The sequence below is a fragment of the Sciurus vulgaris genome (genome assembly GCF_902686455.1).
Source record: "Sciurus vulgaris genome assembly, chromosome: 1".
Lineage (NCBI taxonomy): Eukaryota > Metazoa > Chordata > Mammalia > Rodentia > Sciuridae > Sciurus > Sciurus vulgaris.
In genome coordinates, this window is record NC_136461.1 from 111387642 (window position 1) to 111415549 (window position 27908).

General features: G+C 37.5%; 1 protein-coding gene across 1 annotated transcript in view; it reads right to left on the reverse strand.

Moving 5' to 3' along the window:
* Positions 1-26633, reverse strand: part of OTUD7B (OTU deubiquitinase 7B) — a 48697-nt gene extending 22064 nt beyond the window's left edge. Inside the window, exon 1 of the mRNA XM_079107257.1 lies at positions 26310-26633. The gene's annotated coding sequence lies outside the window, so the exon portion shown is untranslated. The remainder of the gene's footprint in view (positions 1-26309) is intronic.
* Positions 26634-27908: the final 1275 nt, after the last annotated feature.

Genomic DNA, 27908 nt, shown 5'->3' on the forward strand with positions numbered 1-27908 from the left:
CAGCTCAGTGGTATAGCACCCCAGGACTCAATTCACAGTTAAAAAGAAGAAAAGAAAAAAAAAAAAAAAAAAGAAAGAAAGAAAGAAAAGAAAAGAGAGAAAGAGAAAAGAAAGAAGACTTGACTAAGCCACAGGCATGTAGACAATTTCCCAGCCAGACATAGGCTGGAGAGAATCAAAAGAAAACCATTAGTGAGTGCTTTGGCATCGTAGATCTCACATGTCAACACAACAGGTAGGTCATTCTTCCAGAAAACATTTTTTTAAAATAATAACTTGGAAGTCTGACATTATCTAGAAAGACTTGTTCTTCAGCAAAAAATTGAAGACCAAAGCAAAATTCTTGGCAACATGTCCTTACATTGGATGTCTCTAGGTATATGACAGGGGCTCCACCTAACCCCACCCAACAGGTGAGGAGAGGACCTTTTGTTACATCATCACCAACACCTGGCTTAAGCTTCTCAAATTCTAAATGGGAATATTGAAGCCAATGACAACACTCACAGCTTTTGGCTCTATCTCAGCACACAAGAAGGAAAAAACCTAAACAACAATATAAAACACTTTCAACCTTTCAAACAAAACAGAGAAAGCACTCAAATATTTGTTGATTGGTATAAAAGCAGACCTCAAATGGAGACAAAATCCATCAATCTCCCAAAGGCAAGGGTCTTTAGCAATTATTTAATCCAATCTTTTTTATTACATTTCTAATAGATAAACATCTAGTCTTCACTTGAAAAAAGTTCTGACATTATATCCATTTTATTGTTGGACCACTCCAATTGTTAGAAAATCCTTTTCTAAACAAAATCCTTTTCTAATCACCAGACTCTCCCCACTGTAACTTACATATAATGGTCCTTATTTTATTCCCTGTAACAATAAAAACTGACCCCTATGCATGGAATTTCCATGGAAAATTATTAGATAAAGCATTCATTTACATAAACACTTATACATCAACTCTGCAATGTTATCATGAATCAGGCTTTATTTTACAAAATTCTTATATCAGTACTTGTTTGTATCTGTATTCATTCATAAATGTTTGTGCTGACCCTATAGTACAAACTCAACATGCTGAATAAATGAAGTACATTGTTCAAAATTCACTGTTGCCATCTTTGCTTCTCACTCCTACCTCCACTTCCATGCCCTCTTGAAGTGAAAGCAATCAAGAATAAAAACTAACAAGTTATATTCGTTAAAAACTTTCAAAAAATTCAACAACAAAAATGCAACTGGTCTCATTTTCAATTTACAAATACGGAAACAAACAAACAAAAAAGCCTTGAAAAATCAGGTGGGTGGCCCGAAGTCTGAACCCAGAGACCAAGAACCTCTAATATTTCTATGGGAACGCACTGGGGAATTGACTCCAGGAACTGCACTGATTCTTACCCATTTCTTTCTTTGACTACAGGAAAGAGCTATGCCCATCATACTGACTAAAGACTTAAACACCTGCCTTGTATTTTCCTCACTTCAAACCTATCATATTCCTTAGCAATTTCAACATCCATCTACACAATCTATCCATAACCTCTACAAAAATCTCCATCTCCACTGCAAAAACATATTTCCTGAAACCATTTCACCTTTAAATCTTAAACTCTAATATCTTACTCTACCACAACCTCACCTCTATCCAGCTTTTCCTCACTACTTCTAAACTTGCTTTCTCACTAAGACATTCAATCTCTTAACCATCATATTCTTATTAATTCAACAAAAATTCATGGGGTGCCTACCGTATATGAGGTACCATGCTCAAGATTAATCAACACAATCCCCATCCTTACAAAGCTTCCAGTATGGAAGGGGGTAATTTTTTAATTTCAAACAATTATAATAAAGAAATGTTGGGGAGAGGAATGTTATCTCCTATAAGGAGTCAAGAAAAGTTTCCCCAAGAAGGGATGTTTCATCTAAGAAATGAAGAATAAATAGCAATGGGCCAGGTGTGGTGGCAGACACCTGTAATCCCAGCAGCTCGGAAGGCTCAGGCAGGAGGATCCCAAGTTCAAAGCCAGCCTCAGCAACTCAGAGAAGTCCCAAGCAACTCAGCGAGACCCTGTCTCTAAATAAAACATAAAAAAAGGCTGGGGATGTGGCTCAGAGGCTAAGCACCCCTGGGTTCAATCCTTGGTAACAATAAAAGAATAAATAGCAATGAACAGACAAACTGAGATAGGAAAAATGCTCCAAGCAGTTTAAATATATACCAAAATTCTTCAGCAGGAAGGAACACAGAGGTGAGAATGGTGGAAAATGAAAAAAAGATCATACTGATTATAGTGAGAATAGTTTGGAGGGAGTGCAGTGGATTGAGGGAGAACTGGTTAGAAAATTATTGCAAAAGTATTAAGATGCACTAGACTAGAATGATAGCAAAGACAGAAAGGTGGAAGATTCCCTTCTTGTCTAAATTGAAAGTGAAACCAATGATTTAGGGCTGCGGGTGTAACTCAGTGGTAGAGCCTAGCATGTATGAGGCCCTGGGTTCAATCACCATCACCACAAAAATTTTTAAAAAATGGATTAAGAAACCAGTAATTGATCATTTATTTCTCTGTAAAAACCTAGTTCCTTATCCAACTTGGGTAGATCCCCTATTCAAATTCTCTGCTACTAAATGGAACTACTGAGCAAACAAGATCACATAATCTTGCAGAGCAGTATCACTACAGATATGGTATTGTCACCTTTTCACTGAAAAACTGCTGTCTTTTCCTTAACTTTGTTAGCTCAACCAGTCTTCTCAGCTACTATCACACTCTTTCATCATTTTCCTTGAGCCTCCCAGTCAATTCATATCACCTTGCTTACTCCTGGCAAATGACCTTGCCTTTCACTTCACAGGGAAAAAAAAAAAAAAAAAGCTAAAGGAGGTCCTTCAGGTTTCTCCCCTATCTTATTTGTGACTTACCATTCCCCTTTCCTATAAAACTCCTTAGACTACATTCATTCACACTACTGTCTCAATCCATGTTCAGTCCTCAACCTACTAAAATGGGCGTCTACAGAAAGAATAGCACGGGCTTACTGTTAAGATCGTGTAATCCTCCTTATTGTTGATCTCCTTGTAGCCTCCCAGGTCACCTTCGTGAACTTCTCTTCCTGTGCCTACACTGAAGTTTGGCACAATCACAGTTCTAGTCTTAGGTCTTCTGTCTTCTCATTTTATGTCATCCCCATAAGAAACTTCATTCATGCCCCTGAGCACCCAAATCCAATGATTCCAAAGGTATCCAAAGCCTCAAATTCTTTCTAACTCACCTGGGAAGCCCACAGGCACTTCAAATTCAACACATAAAAACATGAGTTCATTTTCTCATCTGTCACCACCCTTTCAAACTATTCCTCTTCCAGGATTGCCTATTCTGGTAAATCGTACCACATCATCCCAAGCACTCAAGTCGCAAGCCTGGGAGCCAAACTGTACTTTCTCTCTTGCCTTATGTTCACAAATCTTTTTCAAAACTCTACTAATTTTATCTTTAAAGGTCTCTTAAATCCATCCAAGCCCTTTCACAGGCTCTATCTCTTTTTTTATTCTATCTTGATTTTCATAACCTGGACCCAGAAAATGGCTTAGGTTCTTCCTCTTGCTCTCTCTATAAACATTGATCAGTCTTCCAAAAGTATCCACCATGAAAAATTTAAAACATAAATATGATAGCATCATATCACACTGCTCTAAATTCTTTAATGCCTCTTTAATGACATCCAAATTTCTATACACCACAAACAAGGCCCTTCATCGCTTGGTTTTTCCTCTCATTATTTGCCTCCATGTATTGACAGTTCCCCAAGTATACTATTTACTCTGCATATATTGTTTCGAATTTCAGTTCCTTTGTGTTTCCTCTGCCTGAGATGACTCCTGGTAGTAGGCAAGTTCTTAACCTCTTCTTAAGATTAATTTGAGTGCTACATCACTTGAAAAACCTTCTCTGACTTCCCAAGTTAAACTGCTCACTTCATTCTTGGTGTCCCCACTGCATCTTGTACCCTGCCTCTGAAATTTTATAACAGCTCATGGCACTTGTATTTATTTACATGTTTGTCTCCTCACTAAACCCACAATTTTTGCCCACAATTTGAGGGCAAAAATCTTGTCTTGTGCATCCTGTATCCCTAGCATTCAAGCACCTAGCAGGAACTCGATTTTTATTCAGAAACAAGTGTATTTGTACAATACCCAACTGCACATACACACACCAGTGTTGCACACAGCCAAGTCTAAGACAGTGGCTCTTCTCAAAGACATATGCTTAATATTGTTATGATTTGCAACAGCTTTCTCTTCCCAACATTATTTATCTCAAACTAATAATCGGATATTAAAATCAGTCTGTAGGCATTGAGTGCCCAACTACTTAGTACCAAAGAAATATGACCCCAAATCAAATACTGATGGTAGATAATAAGTCTCTATTAAGATGCCTGAGAAACTACTAACCCTACATTCTCTCATTTACAACATCCCCCAAAGTTTTCACATTCTTTCTGCATACACACCAGAAATGCATCAGAGCTGGTTCTGAGTCCTCTCTAACTCCACTCAAAACTCACTGGAAAACCACAACATTCATGTCAAGAATTTTCAAAGGTCAGAGACTCCTCCATGTATATGATGTCAGCCCCAAGGAATCCAGGCAGGGAGAGAGGAGAGACAGAGGCACTTGGAAATTTCACACAATTCTTGATTAGGTGGGAGGGAGGGATGAATGATTGTCTTGGCTTTTGGTTAAAATTGGTATTTACAACAAAATAAAATATAATCTTCTTAGAAAGAAGATATGACCATTTCCCTCTAAAAGGGCCTAGATAACACTAAATATTACAAACCAGAGGTAATAAGATGGTCCTAGGTAAGGGAAGAAGGGAAAGAGTAGATGTTAAAGTTTCAGACACTTTTTTCATTTAGACTTCCAAACAACTCTTAAGAGATTTGTATCATTATCCCCACATCATACATGAAAATGCCAAATAAAGCTCAAGAAGGTTAGGGAATTTACGCAAGATAAAATGTTGTAGAATCAAGATTTACAAGCCAGCCTGACTCCAGGGGCCATACCACACTTAGTCTGGGGAGAAGGACTGAAAAAACATGGGCAGTTGATCCACACACAAATCCATTCTCACTTCTTCAATTTCTCTCAACTCCGTTTTGAGAATTGACCCTGGATTTAGACAAATCTCATTTCAAATCCCTGACCTAGGGTTGGGGATATGGCGAAGTGGTAGAGTGCTTGCCTAGCATGTGCAAAGCCCTGATCTCCTACGTAAGGACTATATAACAAAGGTCAATATAACCATTTTGTGCCTCAGTTCTTTTCATTTATAAAGTGGGAGAAATATCTGAATACCAGATCTCGTTAGGATTATATAATGTAAGATATAAAAAGCCTGTGCATGTATGAACATGGCATAATCTTGCTATTATTTATAATTAGAATGTACTAACAAACATAAAAATTAAAAATATATAAAATCTTTGAGGATAATAAGTCCTCAAATATGTCAGCTGCTTTTTTTTTTTTTTTTTTTTTAAACTTATCCCTCTGACATACTCTGCTTCATTCTACTGGTGCCCAATACAGCTTCCTATATCTTGCCCAATACAGCTTCCTATATCTATCCTTCTTTGTGTGTGTGTGTGGTGCTGGGGATCAAACTCAGGGTCCCAAAGTTTCTCTACCAAGCCATTTCTTTCTTTCTTTCTTTCTTTCTTTCTTCCTTTCTGTCTTTTTTTTCGGTACCAGGGATTGAAACCAGGGGCGTTTAACCACTGAGCCGTATCCCCAGCCCTTTTTTTTTTTTTTTTTCCTTCCCTTTTTTTATTTGAGACGGAGTCTCACTAAATTGCCCAGGGTCTCACTTAATTGCTGAGGCTGGTCTTGAACTTGAAATCCTCCTGCCTCAGCCTCCCAAGTCTCTGGGATTACAGGAATATGACATCACACCTGGTCTACAACAATTTTCATAGTAGTCTTAACGTACACATAATGCCCAATCTAGCATTCTCATTCATGTCTTTCAATGCAAATCTTCCATAAAACATCTTTCTTAAAGGGGCTCCTGGAATAGTTCAGAGTACTTGTCGACTGGCATTTGTCAATTCAGTGATACTAATAAAATCTTGCTTGTATTACAGTTATTTGGGAAATTTAATAATTTGGAAGGGTTACTACAATGGCAGTGACCTTTGGAAAAATGAGGGCAAAAAGAGTTATAGAGAAAGTTTGTTATAATATTGGAACAATAGTAGCTTGAAAAGAAACAGAAATCATGTAAATGTTTATTTTTCTAGATCCAGACCAGCTTGACTATTTTTCACAAACACTGAATGTCTTCTTTTTCCTTTCAGTTTGGGCTAATTATAGTCCATGTCTGGGTTCTCAATAAATTCAACCTTTGAAAGAATAGTCTGCAAAAACAAAAGTTCTACTTGAGATCTTAAAGATTCTAATTACTGAATTTTTGACACCCAAAGAAAAAACTGAAACTACAAATCAACAGAGACTAGACAGACTAAGAGCAAAACACAATATTTCTCTGGAATTAATCCTCAAAGATTCAGTAACTGGCAACCTTTTCTGCCTTGCTTGATTCCTAACCATTGGTTATTTCTCTGTCAATTATAGAATTTCCATGCAAGGAGAGAAATAAGAAAAAAAAAAAAAAAACAACTTCAAATTACTAATACAATTTGTTCTTAGTTATCCATAGAAAATTAATTCACTTTGTAAATTTCTTTTGGAAAATTCATTTCCCTTACCGTATGACTACTGACAAGTTTTTTAAAAGCCTCAATTAGAAAAAAGAAATTTACCTTTTATAGAACGATTCAATTCAAAGAAAGATGTTATTATTATTATCATTATTTATTATTAAAATTTCCCATCTTTTAGTTCCACAGTTCCATCATTACTGGCCTACCTAAGCCTTATTTGAACTTCTGTACATCCAATATGTAAAACATCCCCCTGGTACTTGCTGTTATATGCTGCCTTATAAATTAATTGGCCTTTTGGACTCTCATATTTTAACTCTCAAACTTAACTATCAAAATTTGCCAAATACGTCTACAATCTATCAGGCACTGCCCTAGGGCCTGAGGAAGCAAATGAAAAAGAAAAGCCATAGTCTTCTTACCATTAAGGTTATCTGGTCTGGTGGGAGAAATGTATTTAAGGATGGGTGGGAGCTCAAGACAGAATTAAGTTACTTGTATCTGGTCTGGTGGGAGAAATGTATTTAAGGATGGGTGGGAGCTCAAGACAGAATTAAGTTACTTGATGTTGGCTCCTTTCTTGTATACTTAAAAAAAATTGTAAATGGGCCTAACACATTGCTTAGTACATAGCAGAACAAATATTTAGGGTCCTAAATTATTCATGCTAGTCCATGTGTGTGGATAACTGAGAACTATCTATACCTAAAACAGGCTTGTGAATTATTTACCTGCTTCAAATATTTAGTGGTTTCAGATCTGCCCCACCCATCTATAATCAAGGTCTATATGAACAAATGTAAAATATTTGCAGTTGTCTGATCACTACCTTCTCTTTTGTTGTTATTTTTGTTTTTAAAATACTCTGACGATAGCCTCATAAAAAATTTTAAAAATTAAATTATCTTTGAGGTCTTTAATCCTGTCTTTTCTGATAGAAAACATATACACAGAAGAATACATAAAGCCTAAAAGATACTCAGAGAGCAAGGAAGTTGGACCCAGGTATTCTGATAGGGTTCATTATCAGTTCTAAATTTGGTATAAATGAGAAGTCTACAGGCTAAAGAACTAATATTTTGCTTTTTTTATTTTTTTAACTTTTTTCCATTATTTTGCTTTTAAAAACACTATCCATGCTGATCCACACTGTTCCCTAGTCATTACCATCCTCCCTACCCATCCCCACCAACCACACGATTCACACATTTTTTTCAGCTTGGAATTCAAAAGAACAAACTCTACCCCAGGGTATCCAAAGCACTAGTAGTATTTTTTTTCTTTCAGAAACAACCAAGTCTCTTATATTTCTACAAATAAAATTAGTTATGAGCATTCATACCATCTGACAATTCCAATCTACCCAGGTATGTACAATATACACTTCTATGATTTACATAATTAATATTTCACATTCAAAAATTATGTGGAACAAACTTGGTGGGAATGTATAGAAACTCAGTCTGTTTTCCCTGTGTGGCACTTTAGAATCACATTTTCAGAACTAGAACATCAAAGAGTATTTCATTTCATGCCCTCATGTTACTCTAGATGACAAGAACTTACAGTCAGGCAAGCGACACCAAGTTGTCCAAAGTCACAGAGCCAACTAGGGGTAAAACTAGGTATAGGAAATAAAGTTGGTGACTCCTATTCCATTTATTTGACTGCACTTCTATTACCAGCTCTCAATTTTCCACACATAATCCATTTTGTAGATTTATCCATGAAAACTGCCTTTCTCCCTGCCACCCAGCTCTATCTCTTACCTCTGCAAATATGTACCAAAGAAAATGATGTGTACTTAGGAAATTTAATCATTTGAGCAAAACATATTCAGGAAAAGAAACCATCTATAAAGAAAATCATGAAGGGATGCCAAAATAAAATCATCATCTTTTTTTTTTGCTCATCACCACTATGGATATAAACTGGATTTAGAAGCATTTTATAACATTATATCCCTAAAGTCTGAAGTTTCACAGCAAGGGGGTAAGACAATTATGTCTCACGTATGGATAATTTTTCTTTTTTTTTGTATTGATAGTGGCAAAGATATAATATACTTCTCATACATTATTCAAAAATCATAGCTATAGCTAAAATTTAAACATAAAATAAAACCAAGAGAAATAAAGCACCAAATTTTAATATATAACTTTTCTTTTTTTTTTAACATATAACTTCTTACCCAAAAGTATAAAAACAATAATTTTTCCTATGTTCACATTTATTCAAGTTTATTTGTGAAAAAGCAACATTCCTCTTCCTTTCAGGAGGGCCACCATTAGCATAGTGGGACCAAGGTCACTGCCATCCCAGGTGAAAACTTAGCCACCTAACATAATTGTTCAATAAGCACTTATTAAGGACCCACTCTTAATATGAGGCAGGTTGCTCCGTAAGAGGGAGTAGTAAGTCATCATCCCTGCTTTCTATAAGTTCATCTAGTGGGCTGGTTACAGAGAAAACTCCAAGATAGGTATCAGCTAACTTCCTTTCTTCAACAAAGATATACTGAGTACCAGGAAACAGAGACTGAAAAAAATGAACAAGGTAAGAAATCTTTCCAAATTTAACATCTTTACTTTTTTGATTATTAAAATCACATATTCCTTACCAAAAATGCCAATCATCAGAAGATGACAGTAAGGCCAGGCACGGTACTGCATGCCTGTAATCCCAGCAGTTGGGGAGGCTGAGGCAGGAGGATGGTGAGTTGAAAATCAGCATTAGCCACTTAGTGAGGTTCTAAGCAACTTAGAGACCCTGTTTCTAAATAAATGGGCTGTGGATGTGGCTCAGTGATTAGGCACCTCTGATATTTAAAAAAAAAAAAAAAAAAGTGAAGGTTTTTTTTTTTATCTCAGCTGTTGAAAAACCTTTATTTTATTCATTTATGTATATGCAGTACTGAGATTTGAACCCAGTGCCTCTCACATGCAAGGCAAGCAAGCACTCTACCACTGAGACACAACCTCAGCCCATGAAATTTTTGTTTGTTTGTTTGGCAATGCTAGGGATTGAACCCAGGAATGCTGTACCACTGAGCTATATCCCCCAGCCCTTTTTAGTTTTAATTTGAGGCAGAATCTTGCTAAATTGCCCATGCTGGCTTTGAATTTGTGATCCTCCGGACACAGTCGTCTCCCAAGTAACTAGGAATATTAGGCATGTACCACCATACCCAGCTTGACTATAATCTCCCCCCACCCTTTGGAACAAGGGATTTAAACCAAGGGTGCTCTACCACTGAACTACACCCCCAGCTGCCCCCATTAAAAAAATATATAATTTTAGTTGTCATGGATCTTTTATTTATTTATTTATTTACATACCGTGCTGAGAATCAAACCCAGGGCCTCATACATACCAGGTTGTGGCTCTAACACTGAGCCACAACTCCAGTCTCTGCCCCCCACTTTTTTCTTCTTTATTTTAAAACAGGATTTCCCTAAATTGCTGTGACTGGCCTGGAACTTGTAATCCTCCTGCTTCAACTTCCCATATTGCTGAGATTACAGGCAAGCATCACCACACCTAGCTTGTAAAAATCTTCTGATGACAACACCCAGGCCAATATTTTAGTCAAAGGCACTGTTTCCTTAATCTTACCAAAGGGGAGGCCATGCAGACACTGGTTTGGACTAACACATTTTTTACTATCTATTATAAAACATCCCTATTGGAATGTGGTTGATCTTACCCCAAAATTGGGAGGAGTTATTTCCTATGTTGACAGATGCTTCCAGTAGAATGTACTATAAGCCTCAAAAGTCAAACATGACAAATCCTGTTGAAACTTTTTCGTACCACACAGACTAGGTCAAAGTAGGATAGGTAACCCTTCACAATGACATAGCAAACTTGACAGGACAAGTTTTTAGAATGACAGGTCTTTGCTTTTCCTTTTCCCTTCCACAAAAAATACAGTAGTATCATTTAGTACATTAGTCATCTGGCAAATATTTCATTGCCCTCCAAGTCTTTCTCCTTGAAACTAATCCAAGAAACCAACCCTTCTAAGAATGACTTGTATCTCAATATTATTTTCAGTGGTGGTAGTAGTGACAGCAACAACTGTTTGCTTTGCAATTCATAAAAAACTTTCAAATAAATTAGCTTATTCACTGAAAAAATGGAGAAGGGATAAAAGGAAATATCATAAGCAACTATCTCAAACATCAAAAATCAAACCCAGCTTAACTGGAACTGAAAAGCAAGATTTTTCAATTCTACCAAAGGGTCAAGAAGTTACTTCTGTCAAAAGATCATATGACTGACTCTATCAAAGCCACAAATGTCCCCTTAAATCACACTTAAATGATAGGTCTAATTGATTCAATTCATAAACATTAATATCATAATCTCTGTAAGAATCTAATATTAAAAATCTTTGTTACCCAATCCCTTTACCAAATGCTTCAGACACAGTTAAATGCTTAATAAATGGCCTTCCAAAGAAGAAATACTTAGCTGGGTGGGGTAGACCATGCCTGCAGTCCCAGCTACTTGGGAGGCTGAGAAAGGAGGGTAGTTTTAGCCCAGGACTTGGACACACCAGTATGGGTATCATAGTGAGACCCCCTTCTCAAAAAAAAAAAAAAAAAAAAAAAAAAAGGAAGATTTAATTATGAGGAACGTACCCTAGGAAGACAAACTGACAACACTGAACACTCAGTTACCTTTTAAAGATTTAACCAACATTTACTATGCACCTATCAAGTATCACAAATTACTTATAGGTTAGAAACATGTACATAAATTATCTCATTAATCTCATGAGCTATGCCCAGATATTCCTAGATTCCCAGTACCAAATAGTTTTAATACTTGCAACTTTGATCCCACCTAATTAATCTTCAGAACTCAATTGGAATTCAATTCCTAATGGAACTCACCTCCTCCCTCTTACTGCCTTAAGTATTTGTTAAGGCTTTCTTCCAGGTAATGCTCAAAAGAAATCCTTCTGCCCGGTTCTGTTTTTTTTTTTTTTTTTTTTTTTTTTGTACCAGGGGATGACCTCATGAGCTCTTGACCTACTGAGCCACATCCCCAGCCAGATTTTGCATTTTATTTAGAAACAGGGTCTCACTGAGTTGCTTAGCGCCTCACTTTTGCTGAGGCTGGCTTTGAAGCCATGATCCTCCTGCCTCAGCCTCCCAAGTCGCTGGGATTATAGGTGTACACCACTGTGCCCGGATTCTTCCGCCTGTTTTTAACTACTAACTCCAGAATAAAATGCCACCCATCCCAGGTATGGCATATGGTGGTAATCATCACAATCTAATGTAAGTGAGCATTCTCTTTGATAACACAAGCTAAAGAATAAAGTTAGAATGCTAACAAAACTGGTTTCAGCTAGCAGAAGACTGAATTTTTACATTCCTCCGAACCTCAAAACTCTTTTTCTAGCCAGGCGCAGTGGTGCATGCCTATAATCCCAATGGCTGGTGGTGGGGGACGAGCTGAGGAGGAGGATCTCAAGTTCAATGTCAGCCTCAGCAAAAGCAGGCCGTCTCTAAATAAAATACAAAACAGGGCTGGGGACGTTGGTTCAGTGGCCAATGCCCCTGAGTTCAATCCCCAGCATGGAAAAAAAAAGGGGGGGGTGGGGGGCTCTTTTCTAGCCAGGAGTGGTAGCACATGCCTGGAATGCCAGCAACTGGATAAGCTGAGGCAGGATGATCACAAATTCAAGGCCAGACTCAGCAACTTAATAAGGCACCATCTCAAAATAAAACGTAAAAAGGGCTAGAAATGTAGCTCAGTAGTAGAGAACTCTAGATTTAATCTCCAGAAACACACACACACACACACACACACACACACACACACACACTCACAAAACCTTCTTTTCTAGAATTCCGAAAACAAAGTTTTGCTGTTTGAATGAACTGTAGAAACCAAGTTTTACCCAAGTGTCCCCATTTATATACTCACAAAAAGAACTTAGGAAAAGAAAAAGAAAAAAAAAAAAAATTCCAGCTAGCATAACTACATTACAATGTTAACAACACGTTACTCACCATTGTGCTACAAGAAAGAACTTGTGAGTGGGCAAGGAACTTACAGGAAGTCAAGGAAACAAACAGTCCTCAATACACAAACTCATCCAAATGCCAAGCAGGTTACACTGCCCAGTTTATACCCAGGTATGAAGGGGTAGAGGGAATGGGGAAAAAGAAATGGGAGGAAAAGATGATGTGAGAAAGAACAAACTGGGTAATTGGTATGCTTGTCCATACCAAATTCAGTTTTCTTGCATTCCATCAAGAACTTTTTTTTTAATTTTATTTTTGTTGTTGTTGTTGTAGATGGGAAGAATAACTTTATTTTATTTATTTATTTCATGTGGTGCTAAGGATCAAACCCAGTGCCTCACACATGCTAGGCAAGCACTCTACCACTGAGCTACAGCCCCAGTTCTCATCAAGAACTTTTTAAATTAAGAATTAACTGTGTGTTCCACATATTTTTATGACTTATTTATGTTTACAGAGAATATGCAATATACATAAATGGTAGCATAATGGAACAATGGTTGCAGACCTTCCCTTTGGAATCCATCAGAGCTGTATGTAAATCCTAGCTCTATCACTTTTTTGCTTGTAACCTTGGCTGTTACTTAACTTCTCTATGCCTTGGCAGAAACCTCATCTGACATTTACTATGATATCTTTGGCACCTTAAACATAAGTAATAAATAGTAGTGAACCAGAGAAATAAATATTTTAGATGAACTGATCTGCAGTGGGTACAACAATATCTTATGGAATTGTGATAAGTATTTAAATGAGGTTCTACATAAAGCACATAGTATAACTCAGGTTGGCTCCTGCAATTAAATAGTAAAGTTTTCTTCCCTTTACTCCAGGTCAGAAGTAACAGAAACAGTCACAGCAAAGAATAAGATGGGATAAGGGTTATAGAAGCCAAGCATTAAAATATGTTTACTACTAGGGACCTAATATGAAAATCCAGCAATATTTAGTCTTGGCAGATGAAATTTAAAACAGTGGCAGGACCTTCGATTAGGAGCATAATGAATGTTAGTTGATTCAGAAAATGCTATTTTGAATCTTCAGGTATCTGTTACCACATAAAGGCCTGGCCAAAAAGAAAGGGATGAGAAGGAGTAGTAACTACATATTTAAACTAACTACATGTTACAAAGGATTTTTAGAAGGGTATCCAACCTTCTAAAAATATTGTATTAACAAAAATAGGTTCACAATTGGTTCAAAGTACTTACTCTCCTTTTCAGGTAATAAGATCTATTTTAAGTAGACTGCCCTTAACTATTGACAGATAAATAAGCCTGAAAGATCTGAGTCCAACACTGTCTTTCCTCCCTTTACTCCAAAAAAGCTAATGATCCAAAAAGACTTCACCCACAGATTGTTAACTCAATGGTCTTACTCACTTGAAAGGGAGAAAACTATTTCAAAATTGGGAGTCAAAGAGAATATGTATTGAAATCCAAAACTGGAAGGAATCTTTTCCCTTGAATACAAAGAACTAAATCTCAGAAGACAGCTCTAAGGAACTCAGGCAAGAGCATTATAAACATAAGTATACACATTCAGAGTCTAAATATGAGGAAAACCTATAAAGAACTGAAACAGCTTGTGGTTAAACCTCATCATAATGTGGTCTTCAACTTCCCATTTCATTTCCCAGGCACCTGCACTGTTTTGAACCACTTGACCCATGTCCTCTTAAGCAATAAGAAATAGTAAAAAGAACACTGGATGACAGTAAAAAGAATGGGTTCTACACTAAGTTCTACCACTTACTAAGCATCCAACATAAACTAGTCACTTAAACTCTCTGCATTCAGTACTAACTAAAAAAGCTGGACTAGATTTCATGCTGTACAAAGAAAGATTCCCACCAAAGTACCCCTTTAGAGAGATGTATCAGAAACCAAGTAATCTCAATTCCCCTACAGCTGTAATTCATTTAAAAATATGCATATTGTTCCTATCTATCCCTTTCCCACAATAATCAATTATCAAAATCTATTTCTTTTCAAATCACTCTCCCTATCTTAATTAGGGAAAATGTTTACCTAAACTCTCTAAAACTTGTATATAATTCTACATAAATGTATTGGTATTTAGTACCCATGACTTTTTGTATTATTATTTACCTACTATGCAAATATTCAGTATTCATAACTAATTCTTAAGTTCTTGATGACTTTTAACTTTATACCTGAGGCCTAACTTTTTAGAGAGCAAATATCTCATAAAATGTTTATTGTTGATAGTTAACTATTATCTTGGACAAGTCATTTAAATTTTCTGGCCCTCATTTTCCTCACCCAGAAAATGATGACAATATGCAAATTACCCTTTGGTTCTAAAATGGTACATGATGATGATGATGATACACATGTACACACACACACACACACACACTCACACACACACCACACTATATAACCTGTATTTGTTTCTATTTTTTTTCTATATATGCATTTATGTATATGTCTCTATTTTAACCCAGAATGTTGATTCCCAAGGGACCAATTCTCCTACTACTTGTTTAATTTATTTACTGGGTTAACACCTCTTTGGCACCTCCTTAGTACATCTTGCCCAGATTCTAGTACATAACAGATGTACAGTAGAAAGGAATTTACAGTCTCAACCAGGCAGCAAACATCAAGGGACATTTGTATAACCTTAATTTTCATGATGAACTAGTATATTACAAAAAAATATACAAAGATGATGTGAGAAAGAACAAATTTAATGTTGTTAAAATGACAGTTTACCTTGTGTCAAAAAAACCGGAATTTATTTTAGGCAACCAAAAAAGCTAGGATGTAGCAACTCTAAGTCTCACCCTCAAATTCTATTTTCAGAGTTCTGAGAAGTATAGGAAGTCTCTAACCCTGGTCAGTAACAGAGATCAAGTATTCCTCATGTCAAATAATCTTGTCCCTTACGAGTAGTGAAAATTTTTAGGAAATGAATGTTTTAACACAGGCGAGCCCTCAGTTCAAAGACAAAAGCAAATGCTCACAAAGGAACACATAAGGGCAAGCAAGTTTTAAAAAGAGATGAGAACTTGCTATCTAAAACATATTTTTGTTAGCAGCATGTTATTTTGCAATTATCTTGTCTCAAGTACTCACAGTGGCCTATCTTCATGTAAAATATCAGGTTTTTGTTGGTATTCTTTTTCTTTTCCCCCTGTGGTGCTGGGGATCAAATCAAGGACCTCATGCATGCTAGGCAAGTGCTCTACCACCAAGCTACAGTCCCAGCCCTCCAGATGTATTAACCCTAAATCCTCAGAGAAATCTCCTTTTCCTTTGACAACAGCTATTAATGATGCAAATGGCACTAGTTAACCAAATTGTTTAAATAACCCTGACTTTTCAAATAACTATTTTAGAATCCAAAACCAGTATTTCCAAAACTATAGCCTATATATTTCCCAGATAAGTGTCTGTAATAGGTAGTCTAGATATAAGTTTGATATAGTTAAGGTATAAGGCTTATAAAGAATCCTAAGCCATGTTTTGAAGGATGAGGAGAAACAGAACCTCTTTAAATGTTTTATGCTGATCTCTTTTCATCTGCTCCTGTTCCTCAATTCTATTCTATAATATCAACTAATTCCTACTATCTACTGTTTCTGTTCTTTTCCCAGACTTCAACATCTTGCTTCCCCTCCCTAAGAACAGTTTTGGGAAACACATTATAATGGTCTGGCAGGACTCTTAACTTCTGCCTTCCCTGTTAGGTCCTCAATGAAAACAAAGGGGCACAGTCAATTTTATCTTCCATGATTTCCCCTGTCACCAGATCTTTCTTATGAAGGCTAAGAAGGAGACCTGGGGATGGCAGGAAAGGAGGAGAAAAAGTTATTGGCCTATAGGAAATGTAAGCTTATTAAACTCAACTCAATTAATTACATGTAGGTATTCACAAAAAAAAGTTTCCATCTCAGGCTTATTTTCAGAGCCTCCTCTGGCTTACAATTCTCATAACCTTCTCAAATACACCAAATGTGTACTCAGAAATAAAAACATTCTATCAAAAATTTAAGCTAAAGGTTAACTGCAAAAGAAAGCTAGTTGCAAATCAAAATTCAGAAATGTATTTTAGAAGTATAAATGGGTTTAGGATTATCTACTTCAAAAAAATCCATAACATCATCCTTCAAGAACCCCAAAAAAGAAATGAAGATGACATATCATTTTAAACATACAAAATTATCAATATTTCACTGATTTTACCTACAAAATGGAATTTCCTACATGAGGATGGAGAAAGTTACTATAAGGCCAAAATAATGTTATACTGGGACTATAACACTGAAGAATTAGAAGTATTTTTTTAAAAATTTTAAAACCTGCATTTGAACCTTTCGAAACAACTTAGCCTCATCAATAAAAAAGGAAAGTGTGGTTAAAAGTGTATGTACATATATAGGTATGAATGTTGGGTATCAGGCTTTTCTTCTTTAGAGGCCAAAGACTTCCTGGTCCTCAGCACTGTTTCGTAAGTAAACAGATAGGCTGCTTTTTTTAAATGCCCATCTTCAGTGAAGATGTCAAGACCTTGATGACAAAAGCAGAATCTGATAGCTAGTGAAATGAGTCTGGCCAGAGGAACACTGCCTCAAAAACCACCAGGATCAATTCCCAGGAGTTTCCCCATTGGGATATCACCTATCAATTCCCATTTCATTTTCCAAGGAATGTTTGCTCTCACCTTCTAGTCAAGGGAGTTAGTATTGACTGTTCTCCCCATTTTATGTGCATTTTTATATAATTTTCAGTGCTGAATGTTTCTTTACAAGTTTCTTTTTCATAGGGTCACCCCAATATTAAAAATTAACCATTCACCAACACAAAGGATGGTCTTTAATTTCTTATTCATTAATCTACCCATTTAGTCACTATGACTAAGTTAACTTATATGTAAGTTACTGTGGCAAGCCCTACAAGGGATACAAAGATAAAAAAGTATACTTATCTGTTTTCAAGGAGATTACAGAGTGGTAGAAGAGGCATGCCAACAGCACAAACAAGCCAAAATACAAGAATATACAAATACCACATGACAAGTACCAATAAAATGATAGGATTCAGCAGTGGGAAAGATGACATCCAGTTAGAGAAAAAAAACAAATCAGAAAAGTTTTCATGGAAGAAAGAGTTACACTGAGACTATAAGGAAGGTAGGAATTTTTTTTAACAAGGCAATAGAGGTTTAAAGATGAAGTGAATAAATCTACAGTATAGACATCTGAGAAAAAATGTTTAGAGAAAAAGTCACAAAAGGATAGTATTCTATTTATGTAAGATTAAAAACAAAACTACATGGTGTTTATGAATATATGTGAAAAAATATATAAAACATGAAATGATACACATAAATTCAGGTCAGTAATCACTTGCTAAGAAAGGGGAAAGTAGGGTGGAACTTTAGCTAATCTATAACATTTTATATTTTATAGATCTAAAACAAATATTATAAAATGTTAATGCCCATCAATTTGGAATGTAAGCTCAAATTTATCTGTGGGTTTTTTCCCTAAAATTTTCTAAATGTCTGAAATATCACATTATATAAAATTTTTAAATCAAGAAAGGATCAGATAACTGGAAGAACAAAGGAGTCATTAACACAAAAACAAAAGTAAGGAGCACATATTCTCTTTAAACTTTAGGGAAACTTGACTAGTTTAGTTTTAGTCTGGAGAAGCTCTCATATCCCTCAGAGAGTGTGCATAAGAGGAAGGCACTTAAAACAGTGTGGAGAGGATGCTGATGATATTGGACAAGAAGGAAGTTTTTATTGCCTTCCCAAATCAGATAGCTGAGGGGAGTGAGAACCACCTTCCACATAACTTAAATGCCAGCGTAACCAAGTCATCTCCCCCAAAACAAAATCAAGGAAACTTCCAGCTACATAGGAATTCAGACAAAAACTTACTGTGAGGAGCTTTTCTGTGCCTCCTCTCTCCCCTCCCTTGCCCCAAACACTCACAAACAAAAACAAAATGTACCCTTGCCCACTTGAGAAAGAATTAAGAATTGGCAGCTCTACTAAGTGGACAGCTTCCAAACCAAGGCCCTTCTCTAGGGAAGATGTTGACAAAACTTAGAAAAAAGAATAAGGAAAGCACAGCTCAGTCAAATTTTGAGGAAGGCCATCAATGGAAGGTATCCGTCCCTTGAGTCCCAATTTCCTCTGGGAGAATCTAAGACATTCTAAAATATACTCTATTCTGTTCTTCTCCCCCCAAAAATGACCAAAACCCAAATCGAAGTTTTCACTTTAAAACCAATTTCCCTCCATGAAAATCCATTAAAATTTAAAATGCAGAGAAGAAAGAATCTGAGTGTAATGACAAATCTTGTTTGGGGGGATAAAATGTACTCTATCATTATCTAATTTATCATTACCTATTTATCTTTTTTAAAAGTTCCATTGACACAACTCAAAACTAAGTTTAAAAGAAAACTTGAGTTGGACACAGTGGTGCAGGTTTATAATGCCAGTTAATGGGGAAACTGAGGCAGTACGCTCGCAAGTTTGAGGCCAGCCTGGGCAACTTGAAGAGACCCTGTTTCAAAATAAAATGAAAAGGGCTGGGGATGTAACTCAGTGGTGAAGCACCCCTGGGGTTGAATCCTCAGTACAAAAGAAAGAAAGGTGGGGGGTGGGGGAGGGAGGGAGGGAGGGAGGAAGGAAGGAAGGAAGGATGGAAGGAAGGAAGGAAGGAAGGAAGGAAGGAAGGAAACAACTTAGAAAGGGGGAACTCAGAGGAGAACTAGATACTCCACAAAACAGATACCCTGACATTCTTCTACATCTGAATTATTATAGCTGAAGAATCCCTGTTCATCCCACTCCAGGAACCAACTGCCAAAGGCCAAAGGCTGTCTTCCCAGAGGTACTCTCAGGATAGGTCTTCCTCATTCAAGAACCCAGGAAGAGACCAGGGTTCACTTTGGACTAGTAAAAAAGGGCAGTAGAATGGACAGTCCCTCTGTCTTCTAACACAATGGAAAGTGGCAGAATGAAACAAGCACTGGAATGGGAAATGGAAGAGAACATTTATTAATTACCTTCCACATACCAGTCACTAAAGACTGAATTCTAGACCAAGCCATCACTAAACTATTCTATGATCCTGAGTAAACCTCAGGTATTCCATTTCAAAATGAATGTGGAAGACTAAGAAAGCCTAATAGTCCCTACAGTCTTTGATTCCAGGATTCTATAAACATGATCACCCTCAACAAAATGTAAAGGTCTTCTACTTTGTCCTGCTCCACTCCACTCTACACACCAGTGACATAAATAATCTTTCTTGGATATGAAACTTGTCACTCAAAAATAAAAAAATTCTTAAATGGCTCATCAAGTATTGGGCATGCCTAAAATGCCCCAAGTTCAATCCCCAGCAACACATGGACACACATTCAGTTGCAAATGTCATCTCCTCCAGGAGGCTATTTCCAATCTCTGCATGCCTAAGACAGAAATGACCTTTGGGGTCCTACATTCCACCACTTTATATTTCTACAGCAACATCTATCACACTTCATTCCCTCCATATATTTACATATCTCATCCCACTGGACCTTCATATTCCTTGCAGGTAGAGACATTGACCCATTTCCATCTCTTCAGTGTCTAGGACAATATTTTAAGATAGGAGATATCCAGCAGCTATTGGATGGAGTAGAGGAATAGGAAAAAGGAAAGGAAAAGGAAGAACCAATTCTGACAGCCTGGAGAGTGGGGAATATTAGTGTTGAGGTTTATCAGTACTACTATCTTTGCCCTTTCTCTTTCCCTAAACTCCAGTTCTCAGAGAACTTAATAATTCTCTCAGCTACAACTACCACCACATCTATGCTGATGAACTGCAAAACTACATTTCCAGATTTGTTAACCCCACCAGTATCCCAGCTGTAGGCTCACAAACAAAACAACTTTCACTTGGACATTTCATGACACCTTAAATCCAGTATGTCCCAAACTGAACTAATCATATTCTCTAAAAACTAAGGAAATCTTCCTAACTTCTTTATCAATGTCTCAGACACCCAAGCTTATTTTGTCATAGTCATACCTGACTTGTCATTTTCTTATGTCTTCAATATCCAAGTCTTCACTAATTTCAATTTTCTTTCAGTCTTTTTTCCACTCTTCTTATTCCAGCCTCCACAGATCTTAACTCAGGCCTTAGCACTTCACACATCCTGGTATCACTCCCTTCCTTCTAAGCCAAAGTGTCTTACTGTCATCATGTTGCTATCCTAATAAAAAAATTCTCAGATTCCTTATTTCCTATCACTTAAAATATAAACTTAAAAGCCTGATTTTTAAGACCCCACATAATATAGCTCCAAACCAACCAATCCACTCATTTCACTGCTGTCAGTCAGTCTTATCACTTCCCCAACAACATCTTAGATATGGTCCTGTTTCCAGAATTTTGCTTGGTTCTTTTCAGCTTCAAAACAAAATGATCTTTGTTATTTTCTTCATCCCTTTGATTTTTTTTTTAAGATCTGAAATAAGTTCCTCTGTGACATCACTGATAACTACCTGAGCACTCTTCTACCAAAATACCTAGGTCTGCCCCATGCAATTGATAATATATTTTCACATTTAAAATGTCGAGGGGCTGGGGCTCAATGGTAGAGTGCTTGCCTCACATATGCAAGGCACTGGGTTCGATCCTCAGCACCACATAAAAATAAATACGTGTCCACCTAAAACTAAAAAGTATTTTTTAAAAACAAAATATAATAAAATGATGTCAAGCATATTAATAAAAGATCAATAGTATTCATTTCTTTCTATTCCCCTTACTTCCAACTAGACTGAAAGCTCTTCAAGGGTACAAAGTTGTCATTTTTTTCTAATCCTCCACATACTTAGTATAGAACTGAACTCATAGTAGGTCACTAGAAATAATCATTTAGTAATTCCCCCACCCAAAATTAGTTCTGAGAGGAAATAAAGGGATAAGACATAATCTTTAAAATATGCAGGTGAAAAATAATACCAATCGAGCTATACAAAACAACATTTCTGTATTATTCCAACTCAGAATTGCTATAATATCCTGACTCAGGAGGTACTAACCTGTACTTGTGACATCACAAACACATAGTTTTGTAATGAACTACAAGGGAGGTGGGGTGGCAGGGATAAAGGAAAACAAGTCAACTGAAAGAACAGATTTTTTTTTTCTTTTTTTACTTCTTAAAAGTATATACTTCCTGTTCTTTTTTTTTTTTTAATTGGCCATATTTTCAAAAAACGTTTTTCTCAGAAGGAAAAATCTGACAGATTTTCAGTGAAGCTACTATCTAGAAGAGCCTCTACAGATCCCAAAATCTTTGAGAAAGCCATCTTAATCTTCAACAATGCAGCATAATGTAGTGAGATTCCTCCAGATACTGAGAGAGAAGGCTCATTCAGGTTGGAACATCATCGACCAATCATTCTTAGGCATAATGCAGATAGCCTGAGAGGCCACACAGGACCCACTCAGATTTTGAAAAGAAATTGTTTACACTAACATACTCTGAATAGTCTAGTCTTAATTATCCACAAATTGATTATTCATCATGTAGATTTCTAAGGTCAAATCTTTAATTCAAGATTAGCCGCTTCTGCCATCAGTGTAAAACTGTTTTAGAAAAAGTAAATCTCATTTCAACTTCATTATGAGCCCTAAAATTCTAAAATAAATCTGGGTTAAAATAAAATGCATTTTCAAAAGCAAGAAATTTCTTCATTAAGTTCTGAATTCCTATACTAGTGTTCCCTCTGTTAGCAATAGAGTTAATGTACTTTGAAACACAATGTCTTCCTCACCCTAAGCTCTTGAGAACCTAGCCATAGTCTTTTAAGATTTCCCCACAAGTCTGTACACTGTGAGATAGGCACAAGCAGAACTCAGCAGAGTAAGTTGTGTAAATACAAAAATTTCTACAAGGAATCTTATATCTCCAAGCTACATCCCTTCAGGCCAGAATGGTACAGAAGAGAGGCAGAAGAGTCACGATGTACTTGTGCCTGCCTGACTCCTTGTCCCCGAGTTCCTGGACCAATGGGCTCAATACTTCTCATTAAATTCATCCTTTGTTCAAGGACCTACAATGACTCTATTGACCCTACTATCAGCATCCAACAGTCTGGCCTCTGAGTCCTTCCACCCTCTTGCCTATTCTACCCATGACTTGACCAACCCATATTCTCATTTTCATGTCCCCCCACACACAATTTAGTCATTCATACCATCACTGCACACCGCACATTCTATACTTTCAGTTTGGAAGATCCTTTCTTTTATTCCTAACACCCAAAAACTGTTTCATTTACTTGAATGTTCATAGTTATTTTACAGATATGGATAGAGCAGTAACATGTCCAAGGTCATATTGTAAAAAATTGAACCAAGATTTGAACCAAGGTTCATTTGATTCCATAGTCCTTACCTCTTCATGACTAATCCATAGCCTCCCAAGTCCATTTCAAAATTTACTGATTCAGTAATCTCCCTGGTTTATTTAATTGTTACTTCATTTTTGTCAGCCCTTACATACTCCACTTGTAGCATGTTAAACTTGGTTTTGTTGATATGTTGTTTCCTAAATGTTAAAGCTTATAATAGCTTAATTTAAAAGAAAAAAAATCCACAGAATTCAAGAATTTGTGATTAAAGGGCCCTGCATCTTCCTTTCAATTATATAATTTTTGGCAGGGGGGTGGGGGCATGTGGGTGTGGAACCCAGAAGTGCTTTACCACTGAGCTACATCCCCAGTCCTTTGTATTATTTTAATTTTAAGACAGGGTCTCACTAAGTTGCTGGGGCTGGCCTTGAAATTGTAATCCTCCTGCCTCAGTCTCCCATATTGCTGGGATTACAGGTAGGTGTCTGGTCTCAATTATATAAATTTTTAATTATCTGAATTTATCAGGAGCTACTGAGAAAATTTCAGTGTGATATTCCACAGCTCCTAAGTTCCATAAAAAGAATGCTACTGAGGTCACATTTCTGAGCATTATTATAGGATCTTTCCCTTCAATGGGTTAAGTGTGTAAGGGGAAGGGTACTCCCCTGTACATATACACTGTAATTGGCCTCTGCCAGCTTCCTTAGCATGCTTGAGATATTCAGGAGCTCCAAAATTTTAACAAGTGGTACATAGTATCCCCATAATAATGTGGAAACTTATTTTTAATACTGAAGTATTCCATCATAACACACTTGGTGACATACAATGAATCTCAAATTTTCAAGCAAAGCCTTCAGAGAATTGGCAATAGCACTGGACTGCTCTACACTTATTCCTAAATTTATTCAACCCCTTCAATCTCCACCCCATGAAATAAATGTATGCAGTTCAACTAAAGGAAGTTGCCAGATACAGATATCAACAGAATCTACACATATTATAACTACTATTGGCACCAACCAACTCAACAGAGAATAAAGCAAGACTCTGGGAGAGTATAATGATTTTTAAAAATGAGATTTTAGTCTCCAAATGAAATCTTTTTTTCACTAAGCAGACAAGGTGACAAGGGTAGATACTAAGCAATTAATGTTTCAGAAAAATTTCAAGGTGTTGGTGACAAAACACCAAATTCTAATAATTAGCACTCTTTACTGGTCATCCTGCCTTATACAAGTCATCGTATCGCCCCTTCTTTGCAAAGTTTATTTATTTATTGAGGAAGCTTTGGTATTAAATGAAAAGGATAAGTCAAATCTGGCAACAACAAAAATCAGTAATAGTTTGGAAACTTGTTTTTCCTTTTTGCTTGAATGTGCAAATGTCCAAAAAGATATCTGTTCAATTTTAAATTATTCATGCTAATGGAAATTATTGGCAGAAAGGTGCTGATAATTCAAAATGGGGGGAAAGATTTTTAAATCTTTGGTTTTGAAATATATGTTTTCAGCATATTTAACTTCTCAATTATTCTTAGCATGAGCTAATATTTGTATTCACTTGCAATGTCTAAGTACATAGTAACTGGCCACTTATTCTAGGAGGTGCTCAGAGGCATGCCAGTTTGCTACTGGAAATTAGAACAGACTGCTATTCAGTGGGTACATGAGTAACAGCAATTTAATTTATTTTACATTTCTGTTCAGTCTTCAAAATATCAATAGACCAACACAGCAGGTTGGTTACTAAACTTTAAAAGAACCTGCTTAAAAAACAAGGACAAAGAATATAATTAATTCTTCACTGTTTGCCTATAATGTATTCATTTGTAAATTATGCACAGCAAATGTTTAACTACAAGTCTGTCTGATTCTCTCTGGCCACCCAGCCTAATTTCCTGCAAACTTCTCCACCGCATCAGGAATGTAATCTTAACTTATTAGGAAGGAAATTTTTCTAAATGTTTTTAAAGTTGTATACCATAACAATGTCTTCAGAATATTTCGGAATTAGCTACTCTTTCGGACTAGTTTTACCACTACCTCTTCTCTCTACGCCAATCTTTCCCACCTTTGAAATAGGTTCAGAAGGACAAAAGGGATCCAGTCTCCTAGAAGACATCTGAAACATACAGTAGAAGCCAAAGACTGAAAAATTATCAGCCTCTGATTTTCTAAAAAAAGCATCTGATATAGTACTTATAAAAAGATGGGAAAAATAAGTCAAAGTCCTGCTAATTCTTGGCTTTGCATTCATAAAAAGAAAACTCCCAGCAAAGTTTTGGAAGAACTTCTTAAAATTTCACCAGTCAGCTTCTTGAACTTTCAATACGTCCGTATTTCGCCCAGAGAAGCCACCTAGGTTAGACAGACACGCTGCCTCGAGGTGGGAGAAACTCTGAGAGCTGGTTCTTGTGAGCCGACAGGCTAAAAATACGCCGGCCCAGTAAACAAATCCCATTCCATCCCGACCGGAGCCACACCGTTAACCTAGTAATTATGAGAAGAGTGAGATCACGCAGCCCCCGGCTTACTCATCATCAGCTTCTAAAGTTTCCATCGGCTCATGGCAACTTTTCTTTTTTCTAAAGTTCATAAGCCTGCCCTAGAATCTCACACACGTATCTTTTTTCGCTCCCTTCCTCCATTACTGGTCGCACCTCAGCTTGGCTATCGATAAAGAGAACAAGTTTGTTTTCATTTTGCTTTTATCTGGAGGTTTTAAAATGAACTTTATCCTATTATGAGGGTAGTAGTCTGCATTTTAACCACCCTAAAACTCCACCATCCCTCCCCGAAAGTCTAATTGACAAGAGGGGATCGTCCAAACTGCCCAGCACAGCTTAGGAAGGGAGGCCAGGAACGGGGGAGGGGGACTAGGAGCGCGGGACGCAGGTAAAGAGAGGTGTAAAGGGGGAAAGGTGGGGACGAAGCGAGGGGCAGTCAGGACGAGGAGAGGGTGCTGAGGGGAGATGGCTTCAGGTGAAATATCAGAAAGGAGAAGCGGGACAGTGGAGATCAGAGGGCAGAGTTTGGGACACTGAAGGGGCGAAAGGGGCGGGAGCAGACGGGAGAGGGTGTCAAGGCTGGGGGCTCCGTTACCCTCGCGACTCCCGGGGCAAGGCCCTAGGCCGGGGCGGAGCGCGGGGCCCGGTCGCCTCTCCTCATTCCTCGGCAGTGACCCCGGGGTCCGACCGGCCCCTCCCCCGACGACGATGGAGGCGGAGGCGGTGACGGACACTGCGACCGCGGCTGTTGCTCCGCACAGGATCTGGAGCCGAAGCCAGACGGGACTGATCGGGACTGGCCTTTCCCAGGGGCTTTTTGCCTGCTCCACACCCGGCCGCCACTCCGACTCCGGCCGCTGGTTCAGGATCGGTGGCTTTCGGCCGTCCGGCCGGAAACAAGCGCCAGTTTCCGGCCGGAGCGGGTTGGTGGTGACACCCAAGCCGCCCCCGGGCCTCCTCCCGCCCCGCCCCGCCCCGCCCAGTAGCAGCCCCGCCTTCAGCACCGCTCCCTGGGTTGCGGCTAGTTTGGCGTTTGCCCTGCGAGTGACCCTGTGCTTTCCTATCCTGCGTTCCTAAAGCCCCTGGACTGAAGAGTTCTTGAATAGGAGCTGGAGGGGTACAGGGTAGACTTTTGAGAATTTGGGGTAGAATGAACTGGCACCAGCCCTTTGGAAAGGAACCGAAAGGGGCGGGGTAGTTCTAGAAAGGTGAGAGAGATGGAAATACTTTAGAAAAAAAAAAAAAAATGAAATTTTAGTTACTCTAGCAATCATGCTGAACTGACAGGGAAAATTAACAGCGCTTTCAAAACAGTCTCCACCCAGCTATGCATTTCCCTTGTTCCTGTACTCTTGAAGTGAACATACCCTTCTCTATAAACACTTAATATTTACTTGCATAACAATGATACCCTGTTGACACATCTGCCTTAGACTGTTAGCACAATCAATAAAGTTATATAGCACTTGTGCTTGTAATGGCTGTTACAACATTACAGCTCAAATATTTATTGAATTCCTACTATGTGCAATGCAACGTGCTCAGTGATATTGTAGATGTCAAAATCAAAACGTAATTCCAGACATCAAAGATCTTACAATTTAGTAAACACATAAAACTTTTACATAAGGCAGAACTCACGTATGTGCTATGTGAGTTAAAGTGAGCTATGAATATGAGAACATCTATGCCATCTATGCCACATGGTAGAACTTCCACATTTGTTAAATGAATGAATAAATAGGAGAATGTGGACTGTTTCAAATAAGAGCCATTTAATAAGTATCTCTGACAAAAAGGATCAGCCCCTGTTACAATACAACCAAAGAAATCCTAAATTTTAATTCAGATTCCTACCATTATGGCACCTGATCTGCGTATTCAAGATAGTGTTTATCGTCTAAACTGTGCTCATTAGTTCTAGGTAAAACAAATATTATAGTCAACTTTTCCTTCCTCTCACTACTTCCTGCAGTTCAGTTTCTGACATCTGAAACAGGAAACTTCCTAGACAGTTATGACTCTTCAGGATACCCTGGAGTGTAGATTGCTGGACATGGTGGCATACACCTATAATCCTAGCTGCTCAGGAGTCTGAGGTGGGAGGATCCAAAGTTCAAGGCTAGCCTCAGCAATCTAAATTGCTACTAATGAGGCCCTAAGCAATTTAGCAAGAGACTGTGTCAAAATAAAA